We start from the raw sequence: 14,625 nt of genomic DNA on the forward strand, positions 1-14,625 counted from the left end.
TCACGTACAAATATTTCCAGGAAACTGTATGCGTTTTGAAGCTACTTCTATCAGAGCCAAGGAACCACTCTTAAAGGAAAAGTGGATACTTGCAGGATATTTGGTATAGGCAGGGCCCTCCTGACTCTCTTCCCCATCTTCCATACAGTTTGGTTCATCATGGGGAAATTATATTAGGATTTTATCATTGAGGGAGAGAAGGACCCAAAGCCAATTTTCCTCCTTCTCCAGAGGGCCATATATTAGGTCCCCTCTAACCTCTCATGATGCTGAAAGTGCTTGCCGGGGACTCTGCTGTGAGGATTTGGGTCCCAGATCTCAACTCCCAAATTGTTTTTACTAACATAAAATGTAAGTATGTTAGCACACAAATTTAGAAGACTTATCAGAATCTGACTTGTTAGTTATTTTGGGATGTGAGATCACAGATGATTTTAACCCTAGTGTATGTTTACATACATACATTTATTTATTTATTTAAAGATTTACTTATTTTAGAGAGAGTGAGAACATGAGTGGGAGGAGGGGTTGAGGGAGAGAATCTCAAGCAGACTCCCCACTGAGCACCGAGTCTGACCTGGGGCTTGATCTCAGGACCCTGAGAAATTGAGAGTCTGGATGCTTAACCAATTGAGCCACCCAGGTGCCCCTACGTTTAAATTTACTGAGCCTACTGTGATACTAGAAGGGGAATGCAACAGGGTTCAAAAATAAAAACCGCCTTCAGCCTCAGGAGGCTTAGACTCTAGTTGAGGACACAGCATAGTCAAATAAAGGCATTGATGAATTTGATGAATTTGTATCTATAAAAGAGCTCTAAAGGTGGGGTGGAGGCCTGGTCAAGGAAAGGTTCTTAACAATGTGAGCTTGAGCTGTGACAGGAAGGAGGGATGAAAAGAGCTTACAGAGGCAAAGGGGGTAGGTCGGGAGGGGTTGGTGGACAGAGCCTTCCAGACAGGAACAATATGTGCCAAGGCCTGTGGTTGAGTGATGCCCTCAAGAAATTGCAAGGTCAGTGTGTCTGAGGAGCTGAGAGGAAGGGTGGAGGGAGGAGGCTGGCGGGTGGGCAGGGCCAGACTAGATTTAGCACTTGCAGACCACGTGAGTTAAGGAGCTTGATTTTTGACTTAGGATAGCAGAGAGAAGGCATTAAGAGTTTTGGAGAATGATCACATTTGTGTTTCTCCAGGTTCATGGTGGCTATGTTGAAACCTGGAGGGAAAGAAGATTAATGGATTTGGGGAAGAGGAGAGGGAGCAGCTCCTTTGCTGTACAACCCATGAAGGGTGGCCATGGCCTGGTGCAGTGTGGTGGAAGAGGTTAGAGAAGTAAATACATCCCAGAAATATTTAGTTGCAAAACTGATAAAATTTGGTGACAGGATGAGGGGAGGAGGAATAAGAGGACTTCTATATTGCTGTTGTAATAAAGAATCAAAATGATCTTTCTGGAAATGAAGCTTTTCAGAATTACAAGTTTCTATAGGAAAATTTAACAAAAATGTAAAATGTTGAATTGGCACCAGAAGGCAGGCTGGCAAATCCCTGGGCTGTTTTGAGACCAGACAATGATATTGGGACTTTGGGTCACTGCTGGTCTCACCTTACTAGCAATGGTCTGGACTCTTCAAGTTTTGCTGCGGACTTCTTTTGAACAGACTGCTGTAGCTCCCCCAGCCCATCCCCAAATCGATTATCTCAGTCCCTCTTCGACAGCAATAGAATGTGGGGAAGGACCTCTGGCTGCCCAAAATAAAGACTGCGTTTCCCTATGGCCCTTGCAGTTGGCATGGACATACGATGAAGCTCTGTATTTCACAAAGGTGTTGTGACCTGGTGGCTTCTAGGAACCTTGCTTTCTTTATCCCTTTCTCTTTCCTGCTGCCTGGAATCCAGATGCCACCAGCTTGGACCATGAGATCAAAGCTACATAAGATAAAGCCACAAGGTGGAAGGAGCTTGCACCCCTACCCTGTGGAGTGCTAGTCCAGCCCCAGACTACCTACCTGGACTTCCCATGTAAGAAAATCCATTTAGAATCTGTGAGGACAGGGACACCTGGGTGGCTCAGTGGTTGAGCGTCTGCCTTTGGCTCAGGTTGTGATCTTGAGGTCCTGGGAGTGAGGCTCCCCATAGGGAGCCGGCTTCTCCCTCTGCCTATGTCTCTGGCTCTCTGTGTGTCTCTCATGAATAAATAAATAAAATCTTTTTTTAAAAATCTGACTTTGGCGGTTTTCAATGAAAACAAATATATATACATATATGAATGAAAATGTCCTTACAGCTTCTTCTTCTTTTTTTTAAGATTTTATTTATTTATTCATGAGAGACACAGAGAAAGAGAGAGGCAGAGACACAGGCAGAGGGAGAAGCAGGCTCCATGCAGGGACATGATGTGGGACTCGATCCCGGGACTCCAGGATCACGCTCTGGGCTGAAGGCAGGCGCTAAACCGCTGAGCCACCCAGAGATTTCCCAAAATCAGATTTTAAATTTTGATGAGGGGATCCCTGGGTGGCTCAGTAGTTTTGCGCCTGCCTTCGGCCCACGGCGCAATCCTGGAGTCCCGGGATCAAGTCCCGCATCGGGCTCCTGGCATGGAGCCTGCTTCTCCCTCTCCTCTGCCTGTGTCTCTGCCTCTCTCTCTCTCTCTATGTCTATCATAAATAAATAAAAATAAGTTTAAAAAATTTTAAAAATTTTTGATGAAACAGCTCTCTATTGGAAGTGAGAGGCCTAATGACCTTTGTCGTAAAGGAAAAATGGAACCTCTCTAATGCTGGGTTCAAATGTCAGTGGAGGTTTACCCAGGCTGCTGTTTTCATTAGGACTGGATTTGGTTTTGTGTTCAGATTTAAAAATTGCATGAGATTTGAGTGGGTCTGCCCCAACCCTTTTCCCCCCCCATAAGCCCTATTATTTATATGTGCCACATGGTAGAACATTGGGGTTCTTTAGGAACATGTGTATGGCGTGATAGTAGAAATGCCTGCATGGGGACGCCTTGGTGGTTCAGTGGTTGAGCATCTGCCTTTGGTTCAGGGCGTGATCCCAGAATCCCGGGATGGAGTTCCGCGTTGGGCTCCCCTCGGGTGAGCTTACTTCTCCCTCTGCCTGTGTCTCTGCCTCTCTCTCTGTGTCTCTCATGAATAAGTAAATAAAATCTTATAAAAAAAAAAAAGAAAGAAAGAAAAATAAATGCCTGCATGTGCCTCAGAGGGCACAAAATGAGGCTGCCTACCCCCATGCTGCCAGCAGGCGGGATTGGAGGGATGGGTGGGAAGGGAATAGGTCATCTCCATCTAGGTTTAGATAAGGAAGGAGTGATTAACAGGTCCTAGCATGCACCCAGCTATCCAGGTGTGCCTTGCACTCTGACTTTGCACAGGCAGTGCTCCTGGTGCAGTGAGGGAGGCAGAGGGGGTCTGGTCTATTGACATAAAACTTTTCAAGCCTAGGGCTCAGTGGGGCCAACCAAACACCACTGAGGCCTGCCACCTGGCCATCAGAACTCAACTCAGCATGGTGGGTAGAAGGAGGATGGAGAAGACATTATCTGATCCAAGCTAACTTTCTTGCTCCTTAGGCCAGTTAGGAGTTCTGACACTTAACCTGACTCAAGATGCTATCAGGTATCCCAAGGACAGGAAGGCTGCCCATCACGCTCTGACAAGCTGGTGAGTAAACTTCAGACACTTTACAAGGTTCCCCTGTGTCCTTCCAAGAATAGAGTTTGACCTTGCTTATCAGAGTGTACATATACAAACAGGTGTGTCCCCCAAGAACCATGGACAGAAAGCGTGCAAGCCAAGGGGGGGGGTGTGTCACGAGGCTCCCTGGGGACCCAAGTGGCCTCTCGGTTACACATTACCTTAGGTAGACAACTCTTTGTTTTTAACTGTCGTAAAAAAAAAACAACAAACACAACAAACACAACAAACACAACAAAGCTTCCTATTTTTAGGCATACAGTTCACTGGCATTACGTATATCCACGTTGTTGAGCAACTGAGCTCCTGAACTTTCTCACTTTGCAAGATGAAGGCTCTATGTCTACTACCTGGCAACTCCCCATTTCTCCCTCCCCCCAGCTCTGGCAACCTTCACTCATCTTTTTCTTTTGTGAATCCACCCACTTTAGTTACCTCATATACGTGGAATCATACAGTACCTGTCTTTCTGTGACCGGCTCATTGCCCTTAGCAGAGCGTCTGCACAGGTCATCCGTGCGGTTCATCCTTGTAGGCAAGGCTCTGGAGAAACTGGAACATCGCTGGTGGGAATGTGAAATGGTGCAGCTGCTCTGGAAAACAGTCTGATGTTTCCTCCAAAAGTTGAATGCAGAATTACTTTATGACTCGGCAATTCTACTCCTAGATATAGGCCCAAAAGAATTAAAAGCAGGTACTCAAGCAAATAGACATATACACATGTTCATAGCAACACTTATTCACAATAGCCAGAAGTGGAATCAGCCCAAATGTCCATCGATGGATGGATGGATAAGCAAATAGTGACATACACACACAATGAATTATGCAGCTATAAAAAGGAATGAAGTACTGCTACAACGTCGCGTGAGCCTCTGAAACCTCCTGCTAAGTGAAAGAACCAGGCACAAAAAGGTCCATATTGCATGATTCCGTTTATATGAGAAATCCTGAATAGGTAAATCCATAGAGACAGAAAACAGATTAGTGGTTGCCAGGGGTCAGGGGGAGAGGAAAGTGGAGAGGGACCGCTTAATGGGTATGGGATTTCCTTTGGAAGAGATGAAAATGTTTAGAACTAGTTGAAGTTATACAGCACGGTGCAGAATTGTACACTTTACAAAGGTTAATTTCATGTTGTGTGAACTTCACCTTAATAAAAGAATACTGAGACATCCTCTAATGATCTGAGAGCTACTGCACATCTTTGTGTGTCTAGTGACCACATGTTAATAAAGATAATCCCCCCAAAAAAGTTAAAAATTATGATTCTTGTACAAATCAAAAAGAAGCACGTGTTAAAGGTTTTTAACTCATGATTGAGGGACCCAGGCAGATGTTATGACTGGTTTGAAAGAGAATCCAAAGAGCAGACACATTTTATAGATCCGGAATGTCGAAAGGGATTTGCAAGTGGATTTAAGCGACTTCCAGGGAGGGAGGGAGGACAGACAGTCAGGGAAAGTCCCCTGACAGCATTCATTTGGTGTCTATAGACAATTATTTTGTGCTAGCATCGTTGTTGACAACTTGCAGAATTGTAAACTCAAAGGCAGTATAGGGGCAGAGCCCTGTGGAATCAGGAAGTGTGCTGTGGTAATACATGGTTTTCCACCGAGGCACGTTTCTCCTACATCGTTTGAAACAGGCCTTGGCGGGAGCATCACAGATATCAGCAAAGGCTAAAAATCAACACACACCTCCAGTCCAGTCCCCTCCTTTGTCGAAGGCGTACAGCAGCCCCATGGGATCTAGCACCATATGACACCCCAGGGCCACATAACGCATCTTACCAACCTGAGATCTTGAGGAAGAAGCCAGCAGCCCTACAGGGGCTGCCCAGCCACTCCAGTTCCCCTCAAAGCCAAACCCTGCAAGCACCAGTCCACACTCTCAGAGCTCCCAGAATCACAGTTTCCTTCTAGTTCTTGCTGGTTTATGGACAGGCAACAGCCCCATCACCTGGGAGCTTGCCAGAAATGCAGACTCTCAGCCTCCACCCCAGACCTGTTCAGAACCTACATTTTAACCAGAACCCCAGGTGGTTCCAGCTCTCCCTACCATCTGAGAAGCCCTGCTGTGTGGACGCCCAGCCCTGAGACTTCCCAGATCTGTGTCCCACCAGAGCAGACTTACCCTCTGGCCTTGTGTGCAGAGTCCCCAGGGCTCTTACCTGGTGGTGGTGGTGGTTGGCTAACGTCAGACAGCACTCATCGCCTGCTCTGACTCCCCGCTCTCACATCCTTGCCTTCTGCTTTTCCTCCAGGGCTGGTGGGGCGAGAAGCAGCACCGGCTGCAGGGAGGCCACCTTCTCCCCAGTGCCTTGGGCCCGGACAAGCCCAGGGACCCACTGTCTGCCAGGAAGAAGAAAAGCTACCGAAGGGATTAGAAGGGAGGGTTTCCTCCCACCTCTGGCAAAATAGTCATGAGGAATGTCTCAAATGCTTCATAAGCTGGGACTGCCCAATATTCTACCCTCCCAAGGGCCACCAGGACTGCTGGGCCCAGGGCGTGGAAAAGATGGAACTGGCTGTGTCGGGCGGGGCTGGGAGTAGAATCTTCAGTGACATTTAGATAACACAAGAAAGGCCAACGTGAATACAATGACTAAGCATCGGGCCATTATTCCCATTTTAGATGAAACTGAGGCCAAGCCAGGTCACAGTTTTTTGCCCAGAGTGAAGCAACTATAAATGGTAGCATGTGGTTGACCCAGTTTCTCCCCTTCCAGAGCCTCATCATCCATGAGCATGGTTGTTGGATTCACCTGTGTCTCCCAGTCCCTTCCCACGGCCTGCTCTCACACGGCTTGAAGATGATATGGCCACTTGCATCAACATCACTTATCTCTACCCTCGAGACTCTGGCCTAGAAAGATAGAAGCTGCAAGTAACTTTATTGTTCACTATAAGGACTTCCCAGAAACACTCAACAGCTCTTTAACAGAAAGCCTCAAGCGACATTTACACCCCAAACTCTTTATTTTTTTATTTTTTAAAGAATATGTTTATTCATGAGAGACACAGAGAGAGAGGCAGAGACATAGGCAGAGTGAGAAGTAGGCTCCCCACCAGGAGCCTGATACAGGACTCTATCCCAGGACTCTAGGATAATACCCTGAGCCGAAGGCAGACACTCAACCACTGAGCCACCCAGGCGTCCCACCCAAAACTCTAAATCCCACTTTTGAATTTTCACCTCAGATGCCCACTAATCCCAAAATTGTGATATCATCACCCCAGTGCCTAGCTGGCTCAGGCGACAGAGCGTGCGACTCTTGATTTCAGGGTCGTGAGTTCGACCCCCACAGTGGGCAGATAGATTATTTAAAAAGGAAAAGAAATATATATATATATATATAATATGTGTGATATTATGACCCTTGCCCAGTCAAAGTGCATTGAGACACCCACCCCCCACCACACAAGAGCAACATCACCTACTATCCCAATGTAGCCTGCTCCGGCTCTGAGATGCAATAAGGCCCATTGCAGGAGTACTTTTCCTTACCCAGGCCTGCAATCTGTGTAGTTAATAGAGGATAATCAGAAGAAAGGCAGGCAGGGATATCGGGGCCTCCTGGTCCTAAGAGGAATTTACCCTTAAAAGGAAAAAGACCCCATCCTCTTATTCTAGGCTTTCTTCGGGGTCCCAGCTTTAAGTCTTCCTGTGGGGAGGACTTGGAACTTGTATATGACAAGAAGGAAGGGAATAGTTTCAGGTGTCCTAACCCAGGCCTGGGAGTCAACTCAACAGCCCCTGGGATATCTAAACAGAGCTTAATCTGGTGGTGGCCTGTGGCTAACCAGCACTCCTTAACGCAGTGGCAGTCACCAACCCTCTTGATCCCCAAGGCTGCAAAACACCACCCTGGAAGGTGTCCTCCACTCTTTCATACATGAACAAGGACCTGATAGGTAGAGGAGTACGTGGAACAAGAATCTGATTGGGTGACAGGTGCAGGGAGGATTAATCAGATTGAAACAGCCCACACCAAAGAGCCCACAAAAAACCCTAGATTTAAACACTACATGGGCCACCCTCTTGGGGCCCTCCCTCTTTGGGAGCTTTGTACTATCACTCAGTACACTTTGTTTTGCTGCCCACCATCCTTTGTCCAGACTATCTCTTCATTCTTTGAAGTGGTGTGACCAAGAACCGAGAGGACCAAAGCAAAAGAAATCCTGCTACATTGTCATCCGGGGCCCCGCGCTGAGAAGCACTACCTCATTTGGCCCCAAACATAGTAATGACGTGCAGAACAAAGCAAATGAAATGTGTACATTTATGAGTTCTTTGTCATTTATACTTACTGCTCTGATGCTCTTGCAAAATGAGTTTTTCTTCAAGGAGATTTATAAAAAGGGCTTTTGACAAATACAAGTATCTGACATCTTTAAGATCATAAAACCGAAATGGGTGAAAATTTCCAGAACTAATGAAAAAACTACATTTAAACTGAACAAGAAATAGTAACATGGGACTAAGTGAACTGAAGAGGATGATTACAGTTTCATGACTCATTTGAAACATTGCTAGTTCTCCTAATATTTGCTCTTCCAGATTAAGGAAACTTCTTCTTAAGATATCCATGATTTATGGAAATATGGTAAAGTATTCATTTGTGAACAAATTTTAGCATTTCTCTCTGCCTGAACCCTCTGAAATTCAAAAGGTCTCAGTAAGTATTCTTTCAATGAGAATCTGTTCTCCTTGTAACAGGACACCATTGGAAACATTGGTTATTTTTACCAAGGCTTTGACTGGAAAGTTGTATTTGAGAGACATGCACTCAGATATGACCAGACAGCTGTAAGGAATTGAGGCTGATTTTATGAAACATGGAGCCAATAAAGCCCCTTGGAAATGTTGGCCTGATACCTTGCTCAGAGCTCCCAGCAGGCTTACCTGGTGAGTAAAGAATGTCACTTCCTGGCAGGTATAGGAACCTCAGGATATTCGGGGACCTCAAGAAGAAGAATGCGGCCAAATCTATGGGTGTTGCAGGCATGTCTGATGGCAAGGGTTGGCTTGGTTTCTGGCCTAAAGAGGCGACTGAAAGTTCAATTGAGATTCTTTATGAGAAGTTCCAGCAAAGCAGATTTTGAAAGATCTATGCGATCAGTCACTATTCTTGCTGAGCTTATGCAAATAATTAGGCCACGTTTGTTCAAATTGGCCTTGCTTTACAAACAAATTAGTCTCAGTTTGGCTATCTCTGGAAATAAGGGTGATTTTAGAGAGGAAAAAATTATTTCAATAATGCATCTTTAAGATGTTAAATTCTAGCTCTGATTGTCTTTGAATGTTTGTTTGCCTAAGCTAGACAACTTAAGGTAAACTTCAGAGGAATAGCTCATATACAGATAGTCTTCATGCTTGTTATTCTGTGGGAATAACAACAGGACCCCATGGGCATTTCATTATTTGAACAGCTGGAAAATGGGATGAATTTCCCACCAATTGTATAACTCAGCTACACCCTGACCAATTCTACGTGGCTGGGAAGACCATAAAAGCCAGAGCATATGTGGTGCCCGGGAGGCTCAGCTGATTAGGTGGCTGACTCTTGATTTTGGCTCAGGTCATAACCTCAGAGTTCTGGGATCAAGCCCTCAGATAATCTCTGCTTGAGATTCTCTCTCCCTCTCCCTCTGCCCCCACCCCCTCCTCTGCATGCTCTCTCTCTCTCTCTCAAATAAATAAATAAATCTTAAATGAAAATAAAAGTTGGAGCATACCCTACTGCATGAGATTATGTACGTGTGGAGATAAAAGGTAGCCCCACTTTCCTTATGATTGGATTGGATGATGCACTTGGGGATGCCCATATTCCCAGACAAGTCTCCTTGCATTTTCCAGTGATTCTTTGTAATTAAGATATTGTTGAGGCTATACCTCAAACAAAGAGGGCTTCCTGATGGTATTATCCCATAGCCATATTTGTCCTAGGAGCCACCTCTATTGATGTAAAATTATAAATAGAGGCTTTAGCCATGCATACAACAGCCACCTTTAACCAGATCCACCTCTAACTTGTGGCCATGGCTTCCCCCAGGCTGGATTGGGTGCTGTACTCTGGGTTTTGCCGGGATACACGGATGCGTTATTAAAACCACTACACCCAGCCAACCTTCCAAATTTAAAACAATGGTGGACATGTTCCATGTTTCACTGGTATGACCACCGAGCATCCATTTTTATTCCCTCTTCAGGACTGGAGGATGTCGTTTGGCACATGGAAACTTCACAAGGACACAGTCAAAGCCCTAAATGACACTCAAAATAACATTTCCCTATTAAATACTGAAGAAACACAAATGCATGAAGCAGTTTTACAGCATTAGATGCTTTAACTGCTGCACAAAGAAGAGAAGGAACATATCCTATCATTAAAAACAAAATGCTGTGTACACATTCCAGATTACCACAAAAACATTTCTGGGTTTCTAAGTGACATGAACACTCACCGTGGCGCTTTAAATGATCCTTCTCCGTCCTTTAATGGCTGGTTAAACTCCTGGACTGGAATGGATTCAGTGGCCTCTGCCTTTCGTAACTCCTCGTATAGCAGCCCAATGGGGACCCTTCTGATTCAGCAGGAGGAAGTTAGGAGAGGGAAGACCTTCCTCCCTCAGCAATCTTAAAGATTTAAGGGTCAAAATTATTCAAGGGGGCAGTTATGTGGAAAACAAAGCAAAAGAAATGTAGATAAAATTAAATCTCATGACTTGCAGCCCATTGACAAGCACTTGGGAGAGGCAGAATGGCCTTCCTCAAGGAGCTCAGTGATGATGCTAATACTTCACTAGAGGCAAAAGGTGACCTTATCTTTTTTTTTTTAAGGTGACCTTATCTTAATATTAACCACTCCCTCCCCCGCCCCCGCCAGGATCCTGTAAGTCTCCTTTAACATAGGACAATCCTTCCAGAAACTTCCTTTGTCTTTACTTCCCCCCACTCCAAAGTATAGAATCAGCCACTCCTCACAACTCCAGGGCAGCTCCTCCTACCCACGGGTCCTGTTCTCATGCTTTAATAAAACCATCCTTTTTGGGGTGCACCGGGCAGGGGGCACCTGGGTGTCTCAGTGGTTGAGCATCTGCCTTTGACTCTGATCGTGATTCTGGGGTCCTGGGATCAAATCTCACATTGGGCTCCCCACAGTGAGCCTGCTTCTCCCTCTGCCTCTCTTCTATGTGTCTCTCATGAATAAATGAATAAAATCTTAAAAAAACACACACACACACACACACACCCCTTTTGCACCAAAAACATCTCAAGAAGTCTTTCTTGGCTGCTGGGTCACAGACGCCCCCTGAAAGCACATCAGTAAAACCTCAGGAAACACTAGCTATGGTTACTAGAAATGTCCTGAACTCCTAACAGTAGGCGCCCTTACTTCACGGAGTGTGGATTCTGGACTCTGCTCCAGTAAGTGATCCTGAGGGGTTTGTTGGTTGGTTGGTTTGGACTCACATGCTTCATTCAGAAAGCAGTTCACCTCTTCCCCAAAGCTTCTCTCTTGCCAGGTGCGTGCTGGGCTGACCCAGATGGGGGCCCTGATCTATGTCGGGAATCAGGCAGGCTCTGGGGGAACAGACGCTGTGGCATCCCAGAGGTCTGTGTAAAAGGCCGTGGAGCCGAGGGAGGTGCCCTTTGGTGTGTCAGCTGGTTAAGGGCAGAAATGAAAAGCCAGGCAGGAAGGGGAGAAAAAGCTTTCCAGGGAGAATGACTAGCATGGGGACAGCACTCTGATATTGTGATTTAATAAAGAATATATAACTGGTCTTAGTTCGAGTCCTGGCAAACAGATCCTAAAGTCCTTGGAATTTCCTAAGCATCAAGAATGGTAAAAGTACCTTTATGTCCATATGATGACTTTTGGAAAAGCCCCCAGGTAACCCAGAGACGAGCAACTGTGTGCCTGTAAGGAACCCTCCAAAAAAAAAAAAGGAACCCTCCAGATAAACTCAAAGAATGGGGTCTGAAGGGCCTCTGAGTTGGTAGTCCAAGGAGAGCAGTACCCTTCCCCCATGCCTTTCCCCATGCACCTCTTCCATCTGGCTGTTCCTGAGTTATATCCTTTTATAATCAACCAGTAACCAAGTGAGTAAAATATTTCTCTGAGTTCTCTGAATCACTCTAGCAAACTCATCATACTCAAGGATGGGGTCGTTGGAACCTCTGATCATAGCTTGGTCAGAAGTACCAGTGATTTGAGAGTGGCATTGGAGGGGCAGGAACAGTCTTGTTGGACTGAACCTTTCACCTGTGGGACCCGATGCTGTCTCCAGGTAGACAGTGTCAGAACTGAATTGTCAGACTCCCAGCTGGTGTCAGAGAATTGCTTGTTGGCATTGGGAAGAAACATGCACATCACAAACATGGCCCAGCGTGTTGTGCTACGGGTGGTGCACAGGACCTCTCTAAGCAGGAAGAGAGGGTGCGTGGGAAGGTCAGGAGGAGGTGACAAAGGAACACTGAGGGGAGATAGGACAGACTGGGAGAAGCATGTGGCACCTCATGAAGAGTGTAGGGTGGCAAGAAGGTTCCTCGACATGGGCAACAGGGAGGCTTCTTCCATTCTTGCACAGATAAGCATGAAGCATCTTGTTTAGAGACTTGAAAGAATGGCAAAGGAAACAGTAGCTTAAAAAAAAACCCAAATAACAGCCCATCACAGTGGTTGCCTAGAAGAGTCAGGACAAGTGCAGTCCTATTTATATTTGTGTGTGTTGCGTCTTAATAGCAAAATTAATATAAAAAAGATGCAAGCATTTCTAGGGGCTAGTCAATGTATTTTCAATTTGCTAATTTTATTAGGACTGATTTTTGGAACAGTTAGGTTCACGGCACAAGTGCAGGGAAAGTACAGAGGTTTCCCATATACCCCTACTTCCATACTCCCACACGGCCTTCTCCATTATCAACACTCTCCACCAGAGTGTTGTGTTTGTGACCATGGATGAACCTACTGGCACATCATCACCTAAAGTCTGTAGGAGATCACTAGGGTCTCCTCTTGGTGTTGGACATTGTGTGAGTTTGGGCAAATGTGTATTAACAAGTATCCATCATCATAGTATCATAGGGGGTGGTTTTACTGCCCTAAAAATCCCCTGTGTTTTGCCTATTCATCCCTCCCTCCCCAACCGCTGAGCCTTCTACTGTCTCCATGGTTTTGCCTTTTCCAGAATGTCTGATAGTTGGAATCATACAGTATATGTAGCCCTTTCAGATTGACTGTTCACTGAAATGCATATCATCCATGTCTTTTCATGGCCTGATAGCTCTTTTTTCTTTTTAGTTCTGAATAATATTCCATTGTCTGGATGGACCACACTTTATCAGTTCACCTACTGAAGGACATGTTGGTCACTTTCAAGTTTTGGCAATTACAAATAAAGCCGCTATCAATATTCGTGGAAAGGTTTTTGTGAAGACGTTAAGTGTTCAACTTAGGTAAATATTGAGTGCAGTTGTTGGATCATATGGTAAGAGTATGTTTAGTTTTATAAGAAACTGCCCAACTATCTTCCTTTTAAAAGAAATATTTTTATTTGTTTGAGAGAGAGACAGCACGGGTGGGGGTAGGGGCAGAAGGAAGAGAAGCAGACTTCCCATCCAGCAGAGAGCCTAAAATGGGGCTCTATCCCAGGACCCCGAGATCATGACTCCAGCTGAGGGCAGATTCTTAACCGACTGCCACCCAGGTGCCCTCCAACTGACTTCTAAACTGGTTTTACCACGATACATCCCACCAGCAACAAGTGAGAGTTCCTGCAGCTTCACATCCTCCCAGCATTTGTTGTTGTTAGGATTTTGGTACGTGTGCAGTGGTATTTCATTGTGTTTTTTAATGAATTATGATTTTATTTATTTGACAGAGAATGAGCACAAGTAGGCAGAGCGGCAGGCAGAGGGAGAGAGAGGAGCAAACTCACTGATGAGCAGGGAGCCAGATGTAGGGCTCGATCCCAGGACCCTGAGATCATGACCTGAGCTGAAGGCAGGCGCTTAACCCACTCAGCCATCCTGGCACCTTGGTATCCCATTGTTTAAATTTATACTACCCTGGGATCCCTGGGTGGCGCAGCGGTTTGGCGCCTGCCTTTGGCCCAGGGCGCGATCCTGGAGACCCGGGATCGAATCCCACGTCGGGCTCCCGGTGCATGGAGCCTGCTTCTCCCTCTGCCTGTGTCTCTGACCCTCTCTCTCTCTCTCTCTCTTTCTCTGTGACCATCATAAAAAAAAAAAAATTATATTACCCTGATGATACATGACGTGGATCATCTTTTCATGTGCTCATTAATGTCACAAAACCCAGAAAGTGTAACAAAGAAACGAGCAGCACCCTGGGGAGCAAAGTTCCCAAGATTGAGCAGTTAGAGCCCAATTCTGAGGGCCGGGCTGCCGTCCGGTGGCCAGTTTTTGGATGGCTGTTACTTTCAGAGAAGAGCCCTGGAATGTCCCAGCAGTCCCAGCCACTGGGCAGCCTGTAGCTACCATTGCCGTGAGTCCCGCTGTGCCGTGATAAAATGGTGCAGGGCAGGAACAGGGTCAGTGACTTGGTGCTAGAGTGTCTGGCTAATGGGAGTTTAGCTCCAAGCTGCAGGTCCTTGGAATCTGGATCTGCTGATCCTCATATGGGACAGGGCCCAGGAATCTGTATCTAAAGTCCTCATTCCCTGCCTGCCCCTCATACACCTGAGACCCTGTCAGGTGAACTCAGGAGAAGATGGTTGAGCCAATAGGGTTCCCCCAACTTGACTGCGTTTGCCCATGGAGAAGGGCCCAGGTCTTGTTTCCAGGTCTCAGGTGTATAGAAGGCTCTGGAGCTGCCCCAGAGCATAGGCTAGTCTGGGCCCACCTCAATCCCCAACCGGGCCACGGGAAATCAGTTTACCAAACAC

Source organism: Canis lupus, chromosome 5 (genome assembly GCF_011100685.1).
Source record: "Canis lupus familiaris isolate Mischka breed German Shepherd chromosome 5, alternate assembly UU_Cfam_GSD_1.0, whole genome shotgun sequence".
In the NCBI taxonomy this organism is placed as follows: domain Eukaryota; kingdom Metazoa; phylum Chordata; class Mammalia; order Carnivora; family Canidae; genus Canis; species Canis lupus.